General features: G+C 49.6%; 1 long non-coding RNA gene across 1 annotated transcript in view; it reads left to right on the forward strand.

The window, feature by feature from the left end:
- The window catches only part of LOC147014428 (uncharacterized), a 29,184-nt gene extending 17,332 nt beyond the window's left edge, over nucleotides 1-11,852 (forward strand). The window contains exon 3 of the long non-coding RNA XR_015050760.1: nucleotides 9,628-11,852. This is a non-coding gene — a long non-coding RNA (uncharacterized LOC147014428). The remainder of the gene's footprint in view (nucleotides 1-9,627) is intronic.
- Nucleotides 11,853-16,707: the final 4,855 nt, after the last annotated feature.

Raw genomic sequence — 16,707 nt, forward strand, 5'->3', positions numbered from 1 at the left:
TTCAATGGAGGAAAAGACGAAGCGAAGCGGGAGAACAGTTCAACAATAAAGCACATTTATTCGCGACGAACGGAAAGCACACAAATACAATTCCACCAAATGCACACAAAAAAGAAAACACAATTCCATTTACACAAAAAGCAACCATAAAAGTGAAAACACAGTGCAGAGCTAATACCGACTACCGAGCACACGGCAACACTTATACAATTCTACTTCACAGACGGCGCCGACAACACATACCCAAAACCAAGGAAAAGAAATACCCTCAAGAATGAGGTAGGCCTGGGGCCGAGACCTGGCCGGGCCTACCCGTCTGGTGATGAGACGCGGAGCGGCGATGGCCCCGCAACCCGCGGGCCTCGTGGACAGTGCCTGGCAGGGGGGTGGGAACGGGGCCCCCTTGGTCGCACTATCTCAGCGCGGGGGGGAAACAGGAGGGGGTTGCTGATGCTCGGGGTATAGAGGATCTTTATTATGTGCGCGACGAGCGTCTCCACCTCGGCCAGGTCGCGCTGCCGGCCTCCCAGGGGTGCAGCTCCCTGCACGACGCGAGCACCCCCTCGTCCGCCCTCGCCGCCTCTCCACAGCTCGTCCCCTCCGTTCCGACTTCAACGCACACGACGAGCAGCTCCACCGCCCGCGAAGTCTTGACTCTGTTCCGACTCCTTCGCCTCGTTCCGACCTTTACTACTTCTTTTTACTCTCCGACTCTTCGTTCTCGTTCTGCTGACTCTTTCGCTCCGACTTTTACGACTCCTTTGACTGACGAACACCGTCCTTTTTTCCCCCCGTAACTTCACCTTTGACCCCCTCCTTTGACCTTTCACCTCGCTCCCCATTGGCCCGAGAAAAAGTGGGCGTGAAGGCTTTTTGATCCACAAATTTGCATATATCGATCGCCCTGGGGGGGGGGCCAATTCGCCCCTCGCTCACCGATTGGACGGCAAAAAGTGGGCTTGTGTCGTTTTCGAAGCAGAAAATCCGTGGTTTTGTACACGCTGTTCAACGTGCGCCCTACACGAGTCCAGCATCGGTGCCCATGAGTGGCGCGAGATGACGGTGATGCGATGGTGGCGAGTTGTGGTGAAGCGGTGGTTGTGGTCGGTGGTTGATGTTGTGGTTGTGATCATGGCGGTTGGTCCAAAATAAAGATAGTAAAAGAAAAACGGCTATCCTGAAGAGTCGCAGCACGTATAAATGACATGTATTCCCACTAGACAACGGGTTTGGGCCTAACTACACATGCACTTACCGAGATACCTCACCTAAGGGACCTGAATGGTGGTTTGCGAATCTGGTAACCACAACACTACCCCCTTCCCTTTTTACAGACTCGTCCCGAGTCGTCAAATTTTCGTGTGCCATCATGTGTAGTTTTCCCCTAGTACACTTTACCTACGGATCCCTGAGTGCGACATTCATGGTATTCGTGTCCCCAAAATAAATAACCTGAGGGCTGCGTAACTACCTAAACAAACTCACTCACACGGACGACTTAAATAAAATTGCCGGCGCTAAGACAAACATGCCGGGGGCGCACTCATATTTACAGTACATCTTAACCTTAACTTACAAATCTTACACTAAACCATGGCCCAGGATCATTGAACTCTGCAAAAGAAAGCAGTTAGCAGGGAGCCAGGCTGCCCACATGCAGTCTCTGACTCAAACAATGCAGGTGACAGGGAACGTGGCTGGCTGCTCACACGCAGTCCAAGGCCTTCCCTTTTGAACTGAACTCAGTGAACCACAACAGTGCATGGGCCGCACAACGCAGTCTCCGTGCCAGCTCAAGTGGCACACGCAATGAGCACAACGAATGGATGCATGAACGCAAACACGGTGCACGGGCCGCCACTGCAGGCCCGTGTTGTAGCTGCCAACAGGGCAGTTCTTGCAGCTTGCAAACTGTTGCCTTGCGGATCCTGGCGCACATGGAAATGAACAGGGGGGGCAAAGCAAAAATTGAACGGGGCTGGTGAACGTGGGCAGTGGGCATGGCATGGCAAAGGTGAGCAGGCAAACACAGCCCGCAGAAGAAGACCGTTGCAGGCAAACACAGCCGGCAGATGAACTGGCCGGCACAGGCCTTGAAGAAAACAGCCAGCAGATGAACTGGCCGGCACAGGCCTTGAAGCAAAACACGGCCAGCCGATGGCACAGGCCTTGCAGCAAAACAACAGCTGCCGATGAAGTTGGCCGGCCTCCGCCTCGAAGAAAAACACGGCCAGCCGATGGAGTTGGCTAGCCTTTGCCGTTCAGTGGAGGTTGGTGGAGGGAGTGCGGTGGTGCTGGCCACTTGGAAGGCGGGCTCGGACCTACCTTCCTGTCTCCCTCCCACCTGCTCGCCTTTGCCTGTCACTGTACATACCCACTCCCTTAATTTGTCAAACCCCAATTTAGCCCCAACTTATTTTTTTCTGTTTTTATTTTTACTTCCCCACTATAAATCGTCCCCTAACCGCCTTTATCGTCCTTGTTCGGCTTAGCTATTCTGTCTCCTACCCTACTCCCAACCCCTACGTTCCCTTCCCGGTGGGGAATAAGGGGGAGGTAATGTCTGTGCCGAGGCCCATGAGAAGCCTCAGAATGGCCTCCCCAGAGTTCGGCGATCTAACCCAAAGTGGGTCAGCGGCCCACAACGAAGCGAGGTGATGGATGGTGCGGAGGGGTACATCTCCTAATGTGCCATAGCCATTTAACTGCTAAACTTCCCCGGGGCTTTCAACAACCGCCTCTCGCTTAAACTATTGGTCCTACCAACCCAGATTCCCGTCGCCTGTGTTGGTGTCCTTACAATTTCGGGCCTCGCCCCCAATTTTCTCTCCGTGCCCTCACACGGTCTCCTGGCTGGGACACGTGGCTCCCTTTGGCAGGCCGCGACCCTCTGCCGATTCTCCCGCTATGGCACCCCCGGGCACTACACTGCCTCCGAGCCTACCAGCTCCCTAACACCGGGGAGTGCCCCCATGGCACCTCCCCTGAAACGCACACGTGGCAGGCCGGCCTCCGGGCCCCTTTCCGAGGGTCACCCGTGCCCACTGCACTGCCCACGCAGCTAATGGCGCCCGGGCCCCCGCACCAAGCAGGCGCACCCGTGCCCACTACTCTATCCCGGCCCCCCATGGGCCCTTGGCCTACCACGGCCGACTAGCCTGGTGCCCGGGGTACCCACTCAGCGATACTCACCTTTCGCAGCCACGCTCCCAAGCCCGTCAACAGGGCTCCTGCACCCCTCCAAATGGGTTTCGAGCCTACTTTCCCACCAACAGCAAAACGACCTCCATTTTTCAATTTGACTAACCCAGCTAACTCACTTTACACTGACCCCGGGGTCCCTTGGGCGGGAGTCACTCCTCCCCCCAATCACTCATCGCACCATGCATTCCCCATTCGCTCCATACACACAGACCCGCTGGCCTCACTCACTCAACAAGTACTCACCTCACAACTCACCAACAACTCTTCAACACACACACCGCTGAACTCTGCCATCCTTCTAACTACATCCCCTAACTAACTCGTGCTCCCACGTCGTCCCTTAAACTACAGCACGTTCCTTTTAACACTACGTAGCTAAGCTACGTCCCCACTACACATCCAAAGTCTGTCCATGTCTCCAAATCAATCATTTTATTTCCCAACCTAAATCTGGCTACAATCCCTCTAACTAATCCATTCCACGGACTCCATGAGGACTTACCCCTGCCCCATGAAGTCGGTCTAGCTAAGCTAACCCTTCCCCCTAACTAGTTTTCCATCCTGTGCCCAGGGTAAGGGGGTCTTTCACCCCTTGCCCAGGAATCCTGTACACCCGAAAGTGAGGCTTGCTTTTTCTTTTTTTTTCATGCGCAGCACCTGCGCGGCAACTCAGAGCTCGCGCACTTTGCACCTGCCCGTGACGTCATGCAGCTGCACGTGTTCCTCGTCCCTCCTTGGACGGGACCATCCGGCAGAGATACCCCTCCTGCCGGATTCCAACCCCACGTGCAGCCATGACGTCACCGTGCGCATAAAAAAAAAACACAAGCCACACGTCTCGAGGGGTTCCCCACGCGAACACATGTGCTTTGCCCGTTGGAGCTTAACACACACACGATCGCGTGGAGAACCCGTCCGGTCCAAATCCATTTACCTGCCTAACTTTGTCCGTCCGCGGGATCGGCAAATCCACCGCGTGCGTTTCCGGACCGGGACTTCACTCTCGCAAGCGAGCACGTGGTGGTCTCGTGCGTTGCACAGCACGAACCGCGTGCTCACTGCTGGGTGAACCCGGCACGGTCCTCGAAACAACCACAGCCGCTACTCGGCTTTCGTTTCTCCCATGTCGCCGTCTCCGTCTCCATTCAACCCACGCACACCTGCGTGTTACGACGCACACAGTCCACACCATTAAACTCACACCGGGAGACGCGGCTGCGTGCTCCCGCATGCCAACCGACATCTCCCTCTCATACCGCTCTCTCACACACACGGTCTCCCTTGCACACGGCCGTTCACTCACGCGTGCCTCACTACTCTCACACCGTGCCTCATCCACACACGCGGGGGCACTCACCCGCGGTACCTCACTCATACACACGGCGACACTCACACACGCGGTCTCTTCCACACACGGTGCCTCACCCACACACGCGGGGGAACTAACCCGCGGTGCCTCACTCGCACTCCGTGCCTCATCCACACACGCGGGGGCACTCAACCGCGGTGCCTCATCCACACACCGTGCCTCACTCATACACGCGGGGGCACTAACCCGCGGTGCCTCACTCGCACTCCGTGCCTCATCCACACACGGTGTGCTGGGAAGCACGTACTCCGGCAACATCGCCACCACACCACTCACACACGGGGTCGCTTCCACACACGGTGCCGCACTCACACCTTGCACCACACACACAGGGACAACCACACTGGGGATTCGTATCCCCACAAGGGTCTCCGGGGCCTCTATACCCCCCAAGCTCTCCGTGCACCCGTCCACAGCACTCGTCCCCTCAACCTCGCAAAGCACGACCGAACTCACCTGGTCGTGACTCGCCTCAAGGGGGCATACTCCCTCCCCTCGTTCCTGGAGGAGGCCATCCCGCTGCTCGCACCGGGTCCCTACACGCTCCGCGAGCTCACCCCCATTATCCTCCACTACCTCCGTGTGTGTGTGTGCGTCACTTACCCCGTCTTCATCGTGTAGTCTTCCCTCTATCGTTCCCATCTCCCGTGTCTCTGCCAACTCTTCACCCTTTACCTCCCTTGTCTCAACTATTATTTTTTCCTTTGTCGTCACCTCGTGTCTCGTCTCACACGTTTTGGTCTCCCCATTTAATTTTTCCCTTTCGGTCATCGTCACGACCCTCGCCCAACACGTTCCACGAATTATTTTTTCACCCGCCTCCACCGCGGGCCTGTCAGCCGTTGCACCCCCACCCAGCTCGTTTGATCCCACACGTGGAGTCGCCATTTTTATCTCCCCGGTCACGGCCTTCATGCCCGCCTGCAGGCTTCGGCCCATGTTCTGCGTCTCACCCCGCAGCTTTTTCATTCTTCCTTCATGTTTGCTTCCATTCCGTTTATTTGCTGTGTATTCGCATCCATCTTTTCGTTCATGCCTTTCATTTCGTTTTTATTTCATTTGTCATTGCCGCCAGCATGGCGCTATGGCTGGGCCACGTCGGGTGCACTCAGCTGAGCCGTTTCAGCAAGGGTTTTGGTGGAGAGGGGGGGGAGGTGTCATACACTGCGGCCGCTGCCGCACCCATTTCGGGCTCTGGGTTTAGTTGGGCGAGTCCGTGTTCCTGCACAATCAACATTTCCTGCTCGGGGATTCCATCCTGGACCATGGATTCTACATTACTACACATATACATTTCTAATACCCCCGGCTCCCGCTCGCCTTGAGACGCCATCTTGCTTCTCGTGAAGGGTTAATTTGCTCGCTCGTAATTTGGAGGGAATCGGGGGTCGCTTCTCTCACCCCTGGACCGATTCCCGTGAATTTCATTGGAGACAGGAGAGCCTGTTTTCCTGCTCTCCGATACCAGTGCCGCGAGGAGGGCGATGAATTTGTATCGCACGACCTGACACCAGTGTCGCGGTTTTCTCGCCCGCCGGCGTGCGAACGGCCACGTAACTCGAATCGCGGCACGTCGCCCACCGGACGGACAATCCAGTCGTGACCCTCTCGGACTAACGCCGGGAACCAGTCACGGGTGGACCTTTCGGTCTCACCGCGATCGAGCCAATCAGCCCCCGCGTGGGATAGGGTTGCTCGCCAAATTCGACCTACCCAAGTACCCACGCGGAGGGTAGACCGGGCGATCGCACCTCGCCGCAGGTCGACTTCGGACACGGGCCACTTAAGCGACCCGTTCCGTACTATCAGAATAACCGAGCGGTGTTATCGTCGACCTCGACGGTTCGATTAATTATCGGGCGTATTCAGCCCACTACCAACCCTTTACGTGAAGCAAGATGGGGATTCAATGGAGGAAAAGACGAAGCGAAGCGGGAGAACAGTTCAACAATAAAGCACATTTATTCGCGTCGAACGGAAAGCACACAAATACAATTACACCAAATGCACACAAAAAGAAAACACAATTCCATTTTACACAAAAAGCAACCATAAAAGTGAAAACACAGTGCAGAGCTAATACCGACTACCGAGCACACGGCAACACTTATACAATTCTACTTCACAGACGGCGCCGACAACACATACCCAAAACCAAGGAAGAAATACCCTCAAGAATGAGGTAGGCCTGGGGCCGAGACCTGGTCGGGCCTACCCGTCTGGTGATGAGACGCGGAGCGGCGATGGCCCCGCAACCCGCGGGCCTCGTGGACAGTGCCTGGCAAGGGGGTGGGAACGGGGCCCCCTTGGTCCCGCACTATCTCAGCGCGGGTGAAACAGGAGGGGGTTGCTGATGCTCGGGGTATAGAGGATCTTTATTATGTGCGCGACGAGCGTCTCCACCTCGGCCAGGTCGCGCTGCCGGCCTCCCAGGGGTGCAGCTCCCTGCACGACGCGAGCACCCCCTCGTCCGCCCTCGCCGCCTCTCCACAGCTCGTCCCCTCCGTTCCGACTTCAACGCACACGACGAGCAGCTCCACCGCCCGCGAAGTCTTGACTCTCTGTTCCGACTCCTTCGCCTCGTTCCGACCTTTACTACTTCTTTTTACTCTCCGACTCTTCGTTCTCGTTCTGCTGACTCTTTCGCTCCGACTTTTACGACTCCTTTGACTGACGAACACCGTCCTTTTATCCCCCCCGTAACTTCGCCTTTGACCCCCTCCCTTTGACCTTTCACCTCGCTCCCCATTGGCCCGAGAAAAAGTGGGCGTGAAGGCTTTTTGATCCACAAATTTGCATATATCGATCGCCCTGGGGGCGGGGCCAATTCGCCCCTCGCTCACCGATTGGACGGCAAAAAGTGGGCGTGTGTCGTTTTCGAAGCAGAAAATCCGTGGTTTTGTACACGCTGTTCAACGTGCGCCCTACACGAGTCCAGCATCGGTGCCCATGAGTGGCGCGAGATGACGGTGATGCGATGGTGGCGAGTTGTGGTGAAGCGGTGGTTGTGGTCGGTGGTTGATGTTGTGGTTGTGATCATGGCGGTTGGTCCAAAATAAAGATAGTAAAAGAAAAACGGCTATCCTGAAGAGTCGCAGCACGTATAAATGACATGTATTCCCACTAGACAACGGGTTTGGGCCTAACTACACATGCACTTACCGAGATACCTCACCTAAGGGACCTGAATGGTGGTTTGCGAATCTGGTAACCACAACAATATACTGTTTAGCCATAGGTTTTCATTCGATTTCCCTTGCACTTGGCAAAACTCCTCGTTAATAAAGCATTCATTTGGCTGAGGAATGTTGTTCCTAGTTGTCTATCAAAGTCCCAACGGCTTCATAAAGATAAAATAAATGGTGGTTCATGTTTCACCTGGACTGTTGTTTTTAAGTCAAAGTAATTTATAAACATTGATGTAGATGAATGATTTTGAAGACGTTTGCCTTCGTAGTACATACATGCTCCACACCATTAACCATAATCCTGTATTTCCTGCTTCTTTTTGGATATGAAGTTGTGGCTTGTGGAAGAGCTGGAACAGTGAATGGGCGAGAACAGAACTTGAAAGTTCATTCTTTCGTTTTTTCGAAAGAAAGTCTTTCGGCTGCTCCCGTTAGGGGTCGCCACCGCGGATCATCCTTTATGACCCGCATACTGATTTGGCATAGGTTTTACGCCGGATGCCCTTCCTGACGCAACCCTGGTCGCCTCTTACGACACAGGGATAAGGATTGGGTTTCACCATGATTCCGGGCTGCTCTACACCCTCTCATAGCGCGGCCCAGCGCAGAGCTCCCGTCCTCAAGCAATCCTCCAACCCAAGCCTCCGAGTATCCGGATTACAGGCGCACGCCACTACGCCCGGTATAGAACACGATACTCTGTGCAGCGTTAATGTATGTACTTCAATTTTAATAAAATAATGATTTTCAAGATCATTACACAAAAAAAAATCCAGAAGTTTTGCGCTACTGAAGCGGTCTTATACATCACCCTTATACACGGTAATAGGACGACGTTGAGTCGCAGTTTAGGAAATGAAGGTTTTATTCATTACCATAGAATACAGCATCAATTGGCATCGTGCAAGGCTATATCGGCAACCTCTTCTTCACCCTGCCTGGTGTTGGCATAGTGGTTAGGGTGGCGGCTTGGGATCCCAGGGTCCTGAGTTCAAGCCCCGTTGGCTGCTGAATTAACACCAGGGGGTTGACTCAGCCTGTCATCCATCTGAGGTCGGTGAAGTGAGTACCAGTGTACTGGTCCCGGTGTATGCCCCGGTTAGAATAGGTGTACCATATCCCTGTGTGTCGTAAGAGGCGACCAGGGTTGGCGTCAGGAAGGGCATCCGGCCATAAAACATTGCCTCAAGAAAAAGCCTAACCCCTGCACAGCAGGGAAAAATGGCTGTAAAAACAGTTATTTTTTTATTATATCTTCTTCACCCTGATATGCACATGCCATGCCCTTTCATGCTATATATCTATACATTGCATGGTTCTTGGAAGTTTTCTGAAGGGGATTTGTGTTCTCCAGTGTTCAAGGATATAATTCAATTTAAATAAGGGTTTCTAGATGTTTAAGCCATACATATAAATTAATTCCAAATTGTACCGCTGTTTTACCCAGTGTCTATTACACCACCCCATCTCACTCATTACATTCGTTATTTGTTCCTGTTGCTTATGTCCTTTATGGCGTCTTCAAAAGCAGTAAGTTTCCTGTTTGGAATGATTTTCAATTTTGTCTGACTGCCAAGCAGACAGACAGAATAAAAAAATAATTATCTCACTCTTCTCTGCACATGAGTGTTCGGGACGATTCAGAGCCAAAGTGCAGTCAAACAAAAAACTTATCTTCCTATTCATGTTCCGATTCGTGTTCCAAATACAGGGTTTTCCAAAAATACCCGTACAAATTTGGTTGTTAATAAATTCAGAACTACAATTGATACAACGATACCCTTTGATTTATATGATACAGAAACTCATAAAGTTTTGTGCACGCCATCAATACACTTCAATGTGAGCTCCGTTTGTTGTGTGCAGGGTATCAAGGCGGTACAAGAGTTCTTGCCTTGTTTGGCTCAGCATGTTTACTTCCACCAGTGCGCATGCAGCTGTGATCCGAGAACGAATATCGTGCAGGTTTACCACCTTGGTGTTGCAAAGAACATCTTTCACAAACCCCCACAGAAAAAAACAATCAAGTGGGGTTATGTCGGGTGATCGTGGGAGCCAGGCGGTTGGTTCATCTTGGCCAATCCAGTGACCTGGAAAATTTTCATTCAGGACGGCTTGAACGACTAAGGCCCAATGAGCGGGAGCTCTGTCCTGTTGAAAAATGATATCTGGTTGCAGGTCTTCAATCTGTGGGAAGGCGAATCCTTCCAACATGTTCATGTAAATTGTTGAGGTCACTGTATCCTCTGCAAAGAAAAACGGACCCACCAAGTGGTCATGGAGAAGGCCACACCACACATTGACATTTGGACTGTCGTTTATGTGTTCAATAACCACGTGGGGGTTTTTGGAGCCCCAGATCCCTAACAAATCGCCTGAGCATTTTTAAGGCAAACGCCTTGCCTTTGGGTCCATCATTTGGTTTGAATTCCTGCAGAATCTGCAGCTTATAGGCATAAATCTTCAGTCTCTTGTACAAAATCCTGTGTACAGTGGTGGTTGGTAGTCTCGTTTCAATGGACGCACATTTAATTGATTTTCTGGGACTTTTTTGAAATGATTCACGTACTTGTTCAATGTCTGCTGAACTTGTGCTTGATCGATTGGTACTTTTCTGTTTCTGACAACTTCCACTCTCCTTAAATCTCTTATACCATGTGCAGATCAACAAGAACACAGTAAAAGCAGGAAACGCATCAATAGTAGGGTAGAGGGATACAACATCGGAACACTTTGAGAAAGAATGAGTGTGGTGAAGAATGGCAGCAAGAGGAGGGGGAGTAGGACATGGGGGGGGGGTGAACCAGCTGGGTTCAAACACAGAAAGAAGAGGAAAAGAAAACCAGGGATGAAACAGAAGTAGAACATAAAAAACAGAAAAAAATGTGAGGGAGAGGAGGGAAACACACTAACCTGGAGAGAAAGGGTGGGCTTTTGGAGGATTAATGAAGGTAAAGATCATGAGTATGGATGGGGAATGATCTGTTGTGGTAGTGAACAGCCATATTGAAACCCTGGAGGGAGAAATGCATTTAAACAGACAAAGGAAGTTGGTACCACAGGTGACAGAAAAGACGAACAAATTAATTGAGGTGAGGATTAAGCATGGATTAACATTTGTTCAAGTCATGGGGGGAAATGGTTATGCCTAACCAGCTGAGGCCAACACACAAGATCAATATAATCAAACAGGCACAAAGAAGAGATGGCAATGAGTACACAACACAAGCAACAATCGAGACAAATAAAAGTAGACAACAATCGATGACAACAGAGTCAAATCCAGAACAGTTTACTTAACACAGTGGTTTTCAAACTTTTTTTAGTGGTGACCCAATTTCAGAACCTCTCGACATCGCGCGACCCAAAAGATTCAAAACCCAATTCATAATATATAAGATAAGATTTCCTATTAGTCCGGGAGCCAACCTGTGTACGAGGCTGTTTTAGGGTTGGACCTTACAGCCTCTGCTATAAAATTTTACACCCCCAGGATGTTTAGATATATGTTTGCAGTTCATGAAAACCAATGTTGGCAATTCATAAGCTCTTGCGAAAAATTTTGGCGGACGTTTTTGTTTGAGGAAGATTTGAAAAATTTGATAAAACAGCAATTGTCAATAAAATTTCTAACAAAATTAAAAAATCACATTCATGAAAAATAAATGTGAACTAAATGTAAGAATTCAATCAGTGCATTGTAAACTGACAAAAAAAATTGCCTTTGTGGAAGTAAACCTCGTAAAAGTACATAATTTTGTGAAAAATGCCTTAAAAATAACGTTTTTTGAAGATGGCCTTTAGAACTTTTCTTATCATAGGCAGATGCTGCATTAGAATACTAATTTCTCTTAATGTGATATGAACATGGTATCCATGGCTAATTAAAACAGCAAATTTGAGTGAGTTCTATCAATTTTTAAAGAGAAAATTAACATTTTTGTCAACCAAAGTTACCCCTACCCCCAAAATCCTCTTACTCTATTGAACACAGTTCGGTTAAGGTTTGCTGGATCCAGGTTGGGTACTTCACAGTTCACTCTTCCAAAGGAAAATTCAATGGTGTTTGGAGTGACATGGCCCTGGAGCAGACATACAACAATGAAGGAAGACATCGCTGTTCAAAGGCATATCTCAGGCACCAGCTGCTCGAGATAAATATGTGAAGACAGCACCATTTCTCACAGCTGTATCAGAGAACATAAAGTCTATGGCTAATCTAGGCCAACAGGAATCTACTCATCATGGAGAAACACATAAGCAGGCAACAGAAGAACATATGAATGTTGAGGAGATCAGAAAGTGATATGCCAGCAGATGATAAACCCATTCCAGTGTAACAACCAAGTGGATCTGCTCAATAGAGCAACTGGTGAGAAGGATGCTTCAAAAGACTTGGTCCATGCTCAAGCTAAGGGCATGGAAGCCATTATGAAAGCAGAAGAGGTGGTCTCTATTAAGATTGAACCACTGAAGCTGGTAACTTTCTCCTCACAGAAGAAATCAAACCCATCAAGGAAACAGAGTTTAATCAGGATCTATCAAGATGAGACTGCAACTACACGTGTGCTGTGTTTCTATCGAGATGCCGACAGTCACAAGACAGATTGCATTTTCCCATGAGTGGACAGACTATCCATCATCCCTGTTTGAGGTTGATCCACGCTTAGCACAGGGGTTTGTAATGCGCAAAGGCAACAAGTCTGATTTCGTGGCAGTGCTAATTGCTGAAGCTGAGCAGGATGTTGTTTTACAGCTGCCATCATTACCACAGAGTGACCTATACACAGTTTATCTGGTAGACATAATGGCATTTGTAAATAAATACCAAAAAATGGGTGCGAAAACATTTGAACTTCCCCAGCTGTATCTTCATAAGCTCCTGCAGTTGAAACCTGAAATGTGCAACTGTGTCAACATCATTGGTGATCAGTATGATTTTGATGATAGCCATATTTGAAGGGTGATGAGCAGCAGAGGAGAAACCAGACAGACCAGGCAAGACAATTCTCACCATCCAAGAGTCTAGAAATTCCGGACTGGAATTTACTCATGAAAGAATCAAGAAATAAAGGAAATCTTCAGAACTTCATTGGCACTTCCCTTTGTGAGAGTCCTGAAGCTATTCCAGATGGAGTGACCATCATTATTGGTGGTATGATGGAAAAACAAAGGTCACACTCTTTCCATCACATCAGCATCAAGTTCAGTTCTGGACTTACCTTGTGAAGAACATGAAGAGGCAGACACAAGGATTATTGCTCATCTTGCATATTGTGTGGAATATCTTGATCACCATCGAGCTGTTGTGCATGCAACAGATACAGACATAATTATGCTGTGTATATATCACTTCTGCTGCTTGAACACATTGCAAGAACTCTGGATACAACGGCAGAATCAATACCTACCTATTCATGAGCTGGTAGAAGTGTTGAGCAGGAAGTACCAGAAAATCCTCTTGATGTCGCAGCTACACTTCTGTGCACATATGTGTTGTGTGGATGTGACACAGTGAGCTACCCATTCAGAAGGGGAAAAGAAGAGGTCAGGTCAGGTATGGGAGCATGTGCCAGAACAGCGCGTCGCTGCGTCCACTTTCCGCCGGTACTCCAGGGCCTCCATCTGGCCATCCCCCAGGCAGATGCCAGGCCCATCCCCATCTCCTTGAGATGATGGTCAACCTGCTGCAACCATGATGCACGTGGTCAGCCCACTGGCCTCCTCCACTCATGAGACTCTCCCTCGCTGAGAGAATCTGGTGAGCAGGATCAGCGTCAGGAAAATGAGCCACATGTCCATACAGCCGCAGCTGGCACGCTCACGGACTATGCAGGTAACAAATCTCATCCGAGTCTCTCTCAGCAACCGCTCGTTGGACACAAAATCCGACCAGCGATAGCCAAGGATTCTTCGAAGAGACCTGGTACCAAAGGGAATTAAGTCTCCGTCTCAGATCCTTGATCAAAGTCCAAGTCTCGCACCCATAGAGCAAGACTGGAAGTACTGAAGACTCGGACTTTCGTCCTCCCGCACAGGTACCGGCAGCGCCACACCCCATGATCCAGTGAATCCATGACTCCCCAGGCCCGACCCAGACGTCTATTGACCTCCGGCTCACAACCTGCGGAGACATGAATATCACTGCCAAGGTAAGTGAATCTATCCACGACCTCAACATCCTCACCACAAACAGACACAGACAGGACAGCAGCATCCAAGATGTCACCGAAAGCCTGGATCTTAGTTTTGACCCAAGAAATCCGTAATCCCAACGGCTCCGACTCCTCATTCAGCACCTCGAGGGCCCCCAAGAGGATGTCTAAAGTCTCCGCAAAGATGACTGCATCATCTGCAAAATCAAGGTCCGAGATCTTGACATTGCCAAACGATGCACAACTTGATCTCTCCGACATCCTCCCTAAAATCCAGTCCATACAAGTGCTGAAAAGTGTGGGGGCAAGTACACATCCCTGACGAACTCCAGTAACAACTGGAAATAAGTCAGAGATGGTACCACCACACTTCACAGCACTCTCAGTACCAGAGTAGAGTTCAGACATCAGATCGATCAGTTTCGGTGGCACCCCACGAAGACCAAGAATCCTCCAGAGGACATCCCAATTCACTGAATCGAACGCTTTACAGAGATCAGCATAGGCTGCAAGCAGCCCTGCCAAAACTCTCGTCTGCGTTCGGTGAGGGACACGAAGTGCAAGGATACGGTCAATCGTTGACCTCTTTGGTGTAAAGCCTGACTGCTCTGGACGCTGGTGCTCCAAGCAGATGGTGGCGAACCCTATCAAGAATTATCCGAGCAAAGACCTTGCCCGGCACTGAGAGCAGCGTCACCCCTCGGTAGTTGTTGCAGTCTTGGCGATCACCCTTCCCTTTCCAGAGAGGGACAACAAGGCCCCTCTTCCAGTCAGTTGGGATGATGCCTGTGTTCCTGTGAAAAGAAGAGCGGCACAGGTTTCTCTGGGACTGATAGGAAACCTTCCCCACCTTGTTGATTTTGGAAGAGATAGTGAAATGGCAGCAACAGAATGTGTCATTGATGAGGCCAGAGTATACTGGACTGCTCTGCATGGCCAAAAAGGGTTCAGCTGTTTGGATACCCTCAGGCAGCATATGTTTGTCTCTTCAAAATTAGACCTTAGGTCACTGCCAGCAACAGAAGATGCGTTTTACTTCCTTGTTTTAAGAGCATTGTATCAATTGCTTCTGTATAGACGTGCACATCTCAGTGACCGAGCACTTCCCCCAGCCACAACATTTGGCAGAACCCTTATCAATGGAAAACTGGTCCCAATTCTCATGTCTAAGCCAGCCAAGCCAAACATAGACAAAACGGTGTCTTGCATGTGCAAATTATCCAAATGTCTGAAACGATGTTCATGCAAAAAGGCTGCTGTGCCTTGCTGAGTGACATGCATATGCCTTGGTCAGAGGTTCATGTGGTGGAGTTGTTTCAGAGAGTGACTCTTCCTCTGAAGAGGATGTTTCATGTCACAATATTGTGTTAATCCATTTCTAATTTTATCTTCCTTAAAACCATGGCATGTAAAAGTATGTTCTTGTTCCTGACCCCATTGATAGTCAAGCATTTCTGAGTTGCATAAATCTTTTGTTGTTTGACATATAACCTTGTCAATTGTAGGTAGGTTAAATCTACACCAATTGTGATATAGGAAATGAACTCCTCTTTAATATGAGGGGTCATTTGTGTATATAGGTTTAGTGGTTATGATTTTAGGACAATATGAATTACCCCTACCCCCATCCTACATCTTCGCTTTTGCCAACATTTTGTTATCAGAGGGGGCTCGCAAAAGTGTTGACTGTGTTGTTGCGCAAGAGTTTCACCATTGCCAACATTGGTTTTCATATACTCAAAGGGTGTCTCTTTATGAAAATCAACACAAAAATTTTATAGCAGACCGGGCAATTTTTTTTTAATTTTGATCGGTTGGCTCCCGGACTATATGACACAAGAACATTTACTGTTTACTTTATTCACCATCATCATGTTTTCATAGATGAGTAAACGGAGAATAGCCGACAGTCTCCAAATAGTACAGTTGAATGTTTCAGAAGTTTAGTCCGAATGACATTTAGATATATCAGTGAGAAGGATGAGCCTGTTTTTCAGAAACCAACTTCTCTATTCGTGGAGAAATAGATGACAATGCCAGGATCATATCATGCTCCATTTTTAGGCGATTTCTATACTTTGTTTTAATCACCACCATGGTGGAGAACGACTGCTCACAAAAGTATGATGAAGGATATGGCATGAGAACCTCATGGCGTGCCGTGACAGGGTCGGGTACGACGGCAGCATTTTGCACCAGAATGTCGACGACGAATTTGTCCGTGCAAGAGCCTGTGCTCCTGAATCCTGCTGGAGCTCTACAAGCTCTTCCTGTGCTGTATCATCTTCATCAGCAATCGAGTCCAGTGGAGCCGTGAAAGGGTCCCGAACCACAGAAAAGGACTGCACATCCAGCTCAGGGAAATAGTGCTCGAACTGTTCAATGGGCGACCGAAGGTGACGTGCTATCTCCCCAGAAAGACTGTCGAGCTCAGTATCATAGTACTGGCAGGTCGTTAGATGCTCCACCAGACGGGGGGAAAAGGCTAAAGCGCTTAACAGCTGCTTTGTCTGCCAGTAATTTTAGAGTCGCCAGATATCCGCTCATTTTGTCGTGAAAAATCATGAGGTTGGCGTCTTTGCCTTGGAGGGAGCAGTTGAGGACATTGAGACGTTCAAAGATGTCAACGAGATAGCACAGTTCTGACAGCCAAGAGTCCGACTCAAGAAACGCTACCCATGCCGTTTTCCCTTGTGTGCGTAGGAACTCCTTCAGTTCATCTTTGAGCTCGTAAACACGCAGAAGAAGGTTTCCTCATGATAACCATCTGACTTGAGTGTAGAATAGAAAA

The sequence above is a fragment of the Eptatretus burgeri genome, chromosome 13 (genome assembly GCF_056783735.1).
Source record: "Eptatretus burgeri isolate ZD-2024b chromosome 13, Ebu_testis_v1, whole genome shotgun sequence".
In the NCBI taxonomy this organism is placed as follows: Eukaryota; Metazoa; Chordata; class Myxini; order Myxiniformes; family Myxinidae; genus Eptatretus; species Eptatretus burgeri.